Source organism: Eucalyptus grandis, chromosome 1 (genome assembly GCF_016545825.1).
Source record: "Eucalyptus grandis isolate ANBG69807.140 chromosome 1, ASM1654582v1, whole genome shotgun sequence".
Taxonomy (NCBI): Eukaryota; Viridiplantae; Streptophyta; class Magnoliopsida; order Myrtales; family Myrtaceae; genus Eucalyptus; species Eucalyptus grandis.
The window spans coordinates 31,167,098-31,177,705 of record NC_052612.1 but is presented as its reverse complement, the minus strand read 5'-3'; positions in this window follow the sequence as shown (position 1 = coordinate 31,177,705).

Here is a 10,608-nt window from a genome sequence, read left to right as displayed (position 1 = left end):
GCTCGACCTACGTCCTCACATGCTTGATTCCTCAATCCGTAAGTCCTTTTTCCAAGTACTCAGCTTAACTGGCGTTGTCGATTGTCGAAGTAGCAACATCCAAAGTCCATCCTAGACATTCCCAATAATTTGAAGTCCAATCTTGGGTTCTCATGCCATGTCATTTTTCGCCTTAATGCCATTTTGAGTACAACTCAGACTAACAGGCGTCTTTGAGGATTCACGCGTAACTGACTCGCGCCAAACTACGTTCAAGACATCTCGACACATGGACGTCTTTAACTACATGAAATTGCAAATGATAAATTCTTATTTCAAAGTACACAATTACCGAGGATCGACTTAGGGTCATTCATGGGCTCGATAACAGTAAATGGAATTACTCGTCGTTCCATTACGTTCTGTCAGTGGATCGACTTCTAAACGTTCTTGAAATCGGCCTGCCTATCTATAGGATCGTCCTTACGCAAATCTCACGATCAAGTTATTCGAGTTCTTTAGTCACACGAGTTCTGTCTTCATTAGCATTTCCCCTCAAGGTCAGTATCCTAGGAATGATCAATTTCGAGTAAGATTAACCAACAATGCATTGACGAAATTCACATCCATTCATCCCTCGAGGGCCTGAATTTTAGGATGTCACACATTCTTTCATGCAAAATTCATTTAACAACTTTAAGCGAAACTCCATGCTACTGTCAATTTGCACATGCTTGATCATCTTATCAGTCTCATTTTCGACCAAAGCTATCAACTGCTTGATCCTAACAATAGCATCAAAATAGTGCCTAAGCATAAATACCCACGTCTTCATTGAGTAGTCATCAACAATTGTTAGCATATATCTAGCACTCTTCCTTAAAGGAAACAGTGATAACCTGCGAACATTCAAGTGAATTAACTCTACAATTTCCATGGTTTCTTTGACAGTCATATTGAACTGCACTTTCTACCCTTAATCTAAATCACATCACCTGCATACATTCAATTCGTTAGAAACATAACCACATAGCAGATTTCTTTCACTTAAAACCTTTAGTTTTCTCTTGTCAATGTGCCCCAAATGCATATGCCATAATTCAAACTCTCGAACACATGAATCCGACGTCTCCACAGTGAAATTTTTCATTGTCTCACCCCGAAGCTCATATAGGCCATTGTGCTTGATTCCTTTCATTATTATCGAAGCACCTCGAATAATTTTCATAATACCACATTTTGAAATATATCGATACCTAATTGAATCCAGGGCACTCAAGAAAATTAAGTTCTTTTTCAACTCTGGAACATGCCTTACTCCAGTCAATGTCCTCACGATAACATAATGCATTCTGATTTTAACATTACCAACACTAACGACATCGCATTTAGTGATGTTCCTCAATTGTACTTTACTACCATCGTGCATTGATAATCAGTATTATCTGTTATAGCTACAACATTATTTGCAGAATCAACTATAATTCTATTTTCCTTCTCATTCTTCAGCTTAAGGCAGTTCCTTCTAAGATGCCCCCTCTTGCCACAGTTCCAACAGACAATATCACCAGTCTTAGACTAAGTACACCTGTTCATATTAGTACTACTCTTACCCACACATGTTCTAGATCTTCCTTTATCTTCACCTACTAAAGCAGTAGATACAGGTTCGCCAGATTCTCTTTTATGGATGTCCTTGCTCATAATCAAATCTCAAACCCCATCAAACGTCAAACTTGTTGACCCAGAGGAATTACTAATGGCAGTAACAGTAATATTCCAATTATCAGGCAATGAGGATAACAGAATCAAAGCACGTACCTCATCTTCAAAGTCAATCTCAACTAAACTCAATTGACTAACAATCACATTAAATTCATTAATATGATCTGCAACTAACACACCTTCGGTCATCTTCAAATTAAACAAATGTCACATCAAATAAACCTTGTTAATCATAAAGGGCTTCTCATACATATCCAACAGGGCTTGCATCAAATCAGCAATGGTCTTCTCCTTTCAAGATGTTAAATGCGACGTTATGAGCCATGTCAGTTGAATAACACCCATAGCTTGTCTATTTAGTAAATCCCAATCAGCTTGCTTCATCGACTCTGGTTTCTCCCCAAATAAGGGCAAGTGTAGTTTCATCTGGTAAAGATAATATTCAATCTGCATCTTCCAAAAACTAAAATCATTCTCATCAAATCCGTTGATTCTCACTTTTACTTCTTCTGTCACCATTGATTTGCTTCAACTTAGCTAAGTTTGGCTTTGATACCAATTGTTGTAGAAAGACGAGCAATTGAACAATAATATAGATAGAAGAAGAAAATAAATTGGACATCGGATTTACGTGGTTCGGTCGTAGACCTACGTCCACTGGGAGAGCAATGATGAATTTCATTATAGATCAAACAATACAAGGAGATTACACACTTGAGTCACTCAATTACTCTCTCGGTGTTTCGCAAGCCCCAATTACACCCAATAATGCACACATTGTTTAGCCCCGAAATTTCTCAAGAAATTATTTCTCAATCTCACGAAGGAATTACACGTAATCTTACCACAAGATTTGATCGGTTACAAACACTAATCTTTCTTGGATGTAATTGCACGAACAAAAAAACCGCCAAGCACTCGCTAGAATAACGGCGCTTTGACAATCTTTGACAATGGTGAGCTCTCCTATGATAGACGAACAACCCATATAAATGTGTGCGTGTATCTCATTCTCAACAAAAGGCACGCTCATTGATTGATTCCAACGTGGAAAAGAATCCCATGCTATCCGAGATAAATTTGGTCAACAAAGTCAATATATAACAACTATCTCTTCACCGGTTGCAATTGATAGAAGAAAATCCAAATTCCAAATCTCCTTTTGAATCCTTCTTAGTGATAATAATTAGGAAATCATGATCTATAATTTCCTGTTACATTTTCTTCCATCACCAACTCTAATTCACCAAAAGAAATTAACTTTGTTCGATTTTGGATATCCGCAAAATATCCAATTTGAAATATTCAGATTTTTGCATTGGGCTCAAACTCAAGACATATTTTAACATTATCAATAGTGATGGAATCTCTCTTTTGCTTGCAAGACATGTTATGAAGAAAGCAAAAAATTGGGATTCACATTTTGTCGATTATGATGGTGTAAATTGCCTTCAACAAGTATTGTATCAAATTTGAGATACTTGTAGCTAATAAATAATTTTGCAATAGCGTTTGAATATCAACAGTTTATCATCTCCTAATATACATATAACATCGGCTTGAACATTTTTGAATAAAACAAGAGGTTTTTGTTTTAGTTGTTTTCTAGCTATTGTTTCCTCTTTGGCTGCAACTTTGGCGTTTTAGGGATGGAGGCGAAGACAAGGCATGGAGGCTTTGTTGTATGTGCAAGTTTCTTGCTGATATGTTATGTACATGCATTTAACTTGGTGTTGCAATAGCTTATACAAGAGCTTTTTCAGCATGATATTTACGGAACTTCCTTAATTAATATTATCATATTTTTGGCAAGAAGTTACTGTATTACACATATTATAAAAAATCCTCATACCATTGGAGACGATTTTGTTTTTTTTTTACTATTGGCGCAAAGGGAGCAAATCTCTAGACAAGGTGAGATTTCTTCTAGAAGTTCATTTGGTTTCATGGTTCTTTCCAGGCTGCTCACCCTCATCCTCATCGATTTCAAGGTAATCTCCTTGAAGTTGCCAAATTGCCTTTTTCCATGGAGCATCTGCCCATATGGCCTTTGTTAGGAAATCGTTCGTCGATTCTAGAAAAATAACTCTCGCAAACAATTCACCAGGCATAATATAATAATAAAAGAACATAATCAAAAGAACACGCTAGAAAATTTGTTATCGAAGTTCATTCAAACCTAGGCTACGTCTCCTTGCAGAGGCACTCTGTGAATCCACTAGACTTCGAAAAAAGTTGGAATACAAAGATGATCTTCTCTCAAGATCAAGGCACAAAGAAATTGAGAACCCCCATAAAGAAAAAACTCACTTTTTTCTTCTCTCTTTTTTTTGCCTCTCTATTTCTTTTTTTAGCGTCTTGACAACTAGCATCTTGTCATCATTGATATAAAGGTATCACTTTTAACCTAAAAGCAAATTTGATAGAAAAAACAAAAAAGCCCTTAAAAAATATTTGGCTTCATCTATAACAATCTCCCACTTGAAGACAAATATACCCAAGCACCAAACAACTTTGCATCTATCTTCTTCAAAAAATAGTAGTTGAAAAACTTGTGCCTCTACGATACTCATCATCAATCAACATGGAGTAATACCAATGGTAATAGCACATAAAATATGCTTCTCTCTATCTACTACCTTGGTCAATATGTCAGCTGGATTCTTCGAGCCATCAATTTTCTGTAGTTTTAACTCATTATCTTTCAATGCTAATCTGATAAAGTGATAACACTTCTTGATATGTCTAGTCCTTGAGTGATAAGCTGCATTCTTTGCTAAATGCACTGCACTTTGAATATCACTCCATAGTGTATTGACTGGCTGTTTTCGATGTAGCTCCTCTATATAATCTTGTAACCATATGATATCCTTGGAGGTTTTTGTGATCACCACGTATTCTGCATTTGTCGTTGATAAAGCCACTACTTTTTGTAGTTGAGATATCCAACTCACTGTTGTATCTGCAACTGTAAAGGCATATCTAGTGGTACTCTTACCACTATCTCGATTACCTGGATGATTTGCATCTACATAACCCTGCAACTCTAGAGATGTACCACCATAACAAAGTGAGTAATTTGAAGTACTTGCTAGATATCTCAATATCCATTTTACTGCATTCCAATGCTTTCTGCCTGGGTTCTGCATATATCAACTCACAACTCCCATTGCTTGTGCAATGTCTGGTCTCATGCTCACCATGGCATACATCAAACTCCTCACTGCTGATACATATAGAACTACTGTCATCTCATCTTTCAAAGCCTGAGTGCTCATACACATATCCTTTAAATTTAGTTTTAAATTTAATTTAAATAATTTTTATATTAATAATTTATCATGTAGAGACAAAATGACGTCGTTTTTGAATTGTTTAGCTACATCGTAATTTGGTCGGATTTTTGCTAGATTGGCACTTAAGTGATCCATTTTGCTCCGATTTTGACACTTAAATGTCCCTTTCGAAACTTTTGGCACTTAAATGTCCCTCAATGCCAAGTTTTGACACTTGGGCCGTACTTTTGTCGGGAAAAATAAATTTGGAAAGAATATGATGATTCCTTTTATTGTGTTTGCATATTTTTGGATTGAAAGATGCTAAAATATCTTTGAAATGGATAATGTGTGACAATAAAAATAAAGGTTACACTCAAAATCATTATATACATAAATATTTCTTAATATTTTGCCAAGGAATGGATTGGCCATATTGGCCACACCATAAGTCGAGCCAAGGACTGTCTATTCTCCCTGTTTGATGGAGGAATGAGCATTCCACATCTTTTACAGTTCAAAGATCTCTTCACACAAGTGATTGACATAATAAACAACAATCATTTGGCGCAACTTGTACTTAGTTAGAAAGCTTATGATATATACTACAACTTTTGTGAAGGATGGAAATCCAATTGAACAAGTTTACCACCTCATTTCAGAGCAAATATGAGTTGGACTCTGTAATAGCATTGGTCAACAAAGTCAAAGGAGATAATAAAAAAAAAGGAAGAAGAAAGAGGGTTGAAAAGTCAAAAGCAAAATAAGTGAGCATGGGACACTCATTCTTTTAAGAGCTTGAAACAGCTCGAGAAAAGAAAAGGAAAGTGGAAAGAAAAGGAAGAAAGTAAAGGGGAGAAGTGAAAGGGCTTCGTAAGTTCACCAACTTGACTATGTAACACAATGCCTAGTAACTACTTGCGCTTCTCGTTCATCCAATCAAGGTAGTTTTCAAAAATAGAGGCAAAATTTGAAGTTATGTGGAAATTGAGCCGTGAAGTCCGATTTTTGGGTCGTGAAGTTTTGGGTTTTCGTGGAAATGGTGAATTATGGCATTGTAGAGTTGTGGGTTTTGACAAGAGTCATTTTGATGCAATGGTTTAGTTGAAACGAGATTTTAGGGTTCTAAGACCAAGCTCCACATCGAGTTTCGGTTTGAATAATTGTTTTAGATAAGCAATTTGTTGATGCGTAAAAGTTATTTTATTGGTGTTTAAGTTTAGTTTAGCCGAGTGTAGTTGAGATAACATTTTACTCGGTTTTGATACTATTTCTCACTTATATGATAAAAATGTGAGTTCGTTGGATCGACTGAGCATTGTTATTTGGTTTGGGGCATATCTAGGTGAATGGTGCTATATGTTCTATGGATTTGTGAACTTATATCTTGCAAATGGTAGAGATTTGAGATATTATAAGTAACGAAGGAGTATGTTTATTGCATAAAAATCCAGATCAGCCAATTATTACATTTTCGTATTGGTGAATGATTTGAGAAAGATTTTAAGAAATATATTTTGTCGTAAATATGATTTGTGAAAGAAATTTTGAAATTGTTCGAGAATGGTTTTAAGAAAAATGTTGTGAAACTATATATATATATAATGGGTTACAAATTAGCTTATGCAATGAGTCTATAATGATTTGAAAAACCTTCTGTAAAAGGCGTTTTGAAATGTCGAGGTTTATAAAATGGATTTCAAAATGTTATGAAAAATCTCTTTTGTAGTATATTTTATTTGATGGATTGAATAACGAAAAGTTATATTATTGGTTTATAAAATATATTGGGGATCATGAGATTGATTATAAATTGAATTTTTAGATATTGAAGGATGTGAGTTTAGTGTTCAATATCGTTGTGAACCTATGGAAGGGCTGTGAGTATGCATATCAGGTTTAAGATATCCTTTTGAATCGAGCCAATGGCTTTATAAGTAAAGACCTTGCTAAAAGGGTAATCTTGATCGCATTATCACAAGGCATTCTGTCATGATATAATTTGATATTAAGTGAAAGATTGGTCAATGGATAAACCATTGACGTGAATTTTAATATGAGATGAATTCATAGATGGACCATTGATGTAATTTTTTATAGAGATTAATCAATTGACCTTATCATTGATATTTGAATCATGATAGTAGATTTAAATGTGTATTTCCGACATGTACAAACTTTGTTAAAACGAATGTACTTAATTTGATAAGTATATTTATGAGTTGGATTATGAACTACTGGTTATGCTCTATACTTATATATATGCATAGTAGCTACTTGATATGCTTAGAAGATATGTACTATTCACTTAGCTTGTGGTTACTCACCCCTCTCTTTTTCAATCTTTTTAGGTCCTTTAGTTAGAGGCCATTAGAGAGAAAGTGTTATTGCGGGGGGCTTGGATTTTGGCAGTTTGAGATTGTGTCCTTCAAGTGGAAAAACAGTCGTGTCATCCCTATCTCTAGGATTCATAGTGCGACATCATGTAGTATTTGAGTCAACTCTTGCAACATGTGGGACTATAGCAAGGGCGTTGTGCCTTAAAGGGTGGAGAATGTGACAACTCATACTCACAATAGTATGGATGGATGGCAAGGAGGCTGCGTCTCGACAATACACCGGCAAGGCTAAGCGCATGTCTCATATCTCACATCGCTAAGGGGTGGAGAGTGTGTTGGCCCAAGCGGCGGTGCGTGAGGAGGAGGGATGGTGGTGCATCCACGCCTCGGTCCTTAGACGTGTGTAAGGAGGGGGCGTGTCTCTTATCCCACATCACCTTAGGAAAGTCATGAATTAGATTAATTCTAGGTTCTTTATCTGTATATATGCATTTTTTAGACGAAGCCCAAAGAAACAAAAATGTGAAGGTCCAATGGGGTTCAAAGCTGACAATATGTGTACAGTGATGAATTTAGGATGTTACGGGTAGTATCAAAACCGACTCTCTACCACATATGGAGCCACAGTGAGGATGGTGTGCTCCCAAGGAGTGAAAGGTGTGACAGCTTAGGTGGCAGTGCATGGGAATGAGGGATGGCTATGCATCTGCGCCTTGGTCTTGGAAATTCATAGGGAAGGGGTGCATCTCTTGTCCTGCACTGCCTATGGGGATTCCTAGACTGGCTTATAAGATTTTGGGTTCTCTATCTATACATACACATTTTCTGGGTGAAGCCCAAAGGAACAAAACTATGAGGGTCTAGTGGGCTCAAAGTGGATAATATGTGTAGATTGACAAACCCAGCATGTTAGAGACTCAAATAAGATAGAATAGCACAGTGACGTTTTTTTTAGATTTAGCCTAATCAAATTTGCTCCAAAAATTCTACAAAAAAAATATGTTATACCAACACAATTTTGTACAATTTCCATGGAGAAACCATTTTCAAAATCTCAACACGAAAATCAGTAGAAAATTAGAAAAAAAAAAATACCATAATATCATGAAAATCCAGCCGAATCATCCAACTTCCAAGATGCAATTTAGGTATCAAACGAACTCCATTTGAGGCCCATAATATATCAAATTGAAGCTTATTGAATGTAGATCATATGTCTAGAACACCTTGAGACAAATAACAAGGTTTAGGACCTCAGGTCAACCCTAATATAGAGTCACTCTCAAGCATGTGATTTTTGCAAAACAAGGTAGATCATGTAAAATCATGTTCAATCTTAGCTTCAATTAACACGGCATCATCAAATATCATCACATAACATCCAAGTCACAAATTTAAACACGAGATATAGTTCTAGGGTTCGAGTCCTAGCCCCAATCAACTAGCTCGATGTTGTTTCATTGAATATAAAGTTTTGATTGTTTACCTTTGTGCGATTTCAATGAAACAAGCTCGATCAGTTGACAACCTATATTATGGAATGGATCACGAACATCAAGGATCGTTGAAGGGATGCCATGGATGGTTGGATGGACCGGATTGGCATTGATCAAGCCCTCAATTAGCGGTTGGATAGAACCAATTTGTTTTGAATTAGTTCAAGCCACCAACAGGAGATTGGCCACTTGGAGGACCTTCGGTGGTAGTGTCACGCCTCAATCCTCGAGTACGTACCCATTCCTCTATGATCGATTAACTTTTGCGACTTCCCAAGACAAGTCGCCGACCCTTTCATTTTATTGCATATGCGGAAGCGAATAACAAATCCCCCTGATAGTAACTATCTCGGGATAGAAAAGTAGGGCAACACATTTACAACAAACATTCTTTTATAAACATATTGAGTCATGTACAAAAGCTTATACTCAAAAGATTTCAAAAGACTGACTCTTAAAAAGAAGCTGTCCTATCCGACCTACACTTCAGGTCTCTTCAGCTCGGCTTCAAGTCCTCCTTCTACAGTCCTGAAAATTTAAGCCCATGACGGGGTGAGATATAAATCTCAGCGAGTTCACGCTCTAAGCCTTGATTAGGAGGGTAATATGCCTAGAAGCATCCTAACCACACAACCACATAATTAGCACAGAGGACTTACCTCATCTCAGTTCCTTCTTGCATGTTAACACAGTTCATATCTCAAATGCATATTATTGATGCACACAACAATTGAAACGTCTCATCAGCTCAATCAAGCATTCATGCGTTCCAGCATTAATATTTTCCCTTAAGGGTACCACCTACTCATAGGTTCAGTGTCTACTGGCACAACTAGGTATCGCCTCATTGCCGTTGAGCACGACCACGTCTATATCTTAATAGACGGTTTCCCCGAAAGGGCATAGGTCCAGAATCTACTGAAACTCAAGTCACCTACTCATAAGTTCGGCGTCCTTCTGGCGTAGCCAAGCGTCGTCTCACCACCATTGAGCACAGCAACGTCCATATCTTAATAGATGGCTTCTTCGAAGGAGCATAGGTCCAGAATCTATTGTAACCTGCGATCCAAAGAATGGATATCCCATATAGGGCAATGTCCGGCTTAAAAGCTCAAGACTGGTTCTCATTAACCAACACACAATTAAACAATCTTGACCCAGGACACCACACATTTCACTCAAACGTCTCTATTAAAATAGTGATTATGGCATATTTTCTTCATATTAAAAATGTGACATCCAGATTTTCGGGTTCTAATTTCGATTAGATAAATTGGCCATTTTTTGTTCAGTTGAAGCCAGGAATTAATTCTAGTTGTGAAATTGAGAAGGAAGAGGGATTCTTGGATGATGAAAATAATCAATTTGATAAGTGAGACATCAATTGATTTTATGAGGGTCATTTGAGAGAAATTCAAGAGGGAAATTGGATGCAGAAATACAAGTGGAAACCGAGTACTCTAATCTGAAATTCTTTTGGGAATCTATGAGCTTATTCAAAAGAAAATGAAATAAGAATTTTCTATTTGAGGAAACTCTTTTCTTTTGATTTTATTCCCATTCATTTTTCTATTTTTGGCCAAACACCCTTTTTTCCCTTGCCCCCAAGTTTCTCTCTCCTTTCTTTCTTACTTTCTCTCTCTCTCTCTCTCTCTCTCTTTTCCCTCGTGCGAAACCCCCCACCGACTCCCTCTGCCGGTTCCAACTTTACTTCTCCTTTTCCCCTTTTGCTTTTTTGACTTTTCAAACTTATCTACTCTCTCTCTTATCCTTATCTCTCTCCTCGGTACTCTC